Raw genomic sequence first — 815 nt, 5'->3', positions numbered from 1 at the left:
ATCTTGGGTGGCCCCACGCCTGACAGGCTGTGGGACTTTGGCCATGCAGCAACCCCTGCTCCATTCTCCTCTCAGGATTTTGAGCATACACGCACACGTGCAGGGCTCGCTTTGCAAGCTACTGGTGCAGGACTTGACCTGCAGGGCAGCCAGCCAGGTGGGCTCCAGACACCCTGACCTCCATCCCACCTGCTGACCTGACCCACTACTTCTCACATCTCCTAGGATAAAGGCAGCCGCCCTTGTCGCTCTTCTGTCCACAGTAGCTTCAGGATCTTGAGACACAATCGGATTATACCACCTACTTCTTCAGAGTCGCGACAATGGAGAACGCCTGCCTGGCCTCCACCACCTTTTAGGCCCTGGGCAACCTCAACCCACTTCAGCCTCTCTCCGCGGCCTCTCGCCTGGCCACGCTGGCCTCTTCTGCGCTCTGCAAACACTCCCTCCTGCCCTGACCAGAATCTTACTGGGCCTAGAGAGCCTCCACTGACTGGTCCAATCAGGCCAGGCTGGTCCCTTCTCCCTTACCCAGCTCCCTGGCGAATTGTCTTCCCAGAGCTTAGCGGGGCTTGGAAGGATGTTTCTCTGTTGACGCGGTTCTCGGAAGCCGTCTACGCGGCCCGGCTGCGCGCCCTGAGGCCAGGGGCCCGGCTGAGTGCCTAGCCCTGGCAGGACAGTGACACCCAGCAGGCGCCCGCACGGATGGCTGGGGACCGACTGACACTCCCGCGGCGCGCCTCGCGTTCACACATCCGATTTCCCCCGCGTCACGGGGCCAGATTCGCCCCCTATTCACCCCTGCCCGTTTCGGA

The sequence above is a fragment of the Tupaia chinensis genome, unplaced genomic scaffold, assembly GCF_000334495.1.
Source record: "Tupaia chinensis unplaced genomic scaffold, TupChi_1.0 Scaffold000668_1, whole genome shotgun sequence".
Lineage (NCBI taxonomy): Eukaryota > Metazoa > Chordata > Mammalia > Scandentia > Tupaiidae > Tupaia > Tupaia belangeri.
Note: the sequence above shows the minus strand (reverse complement) of the source record.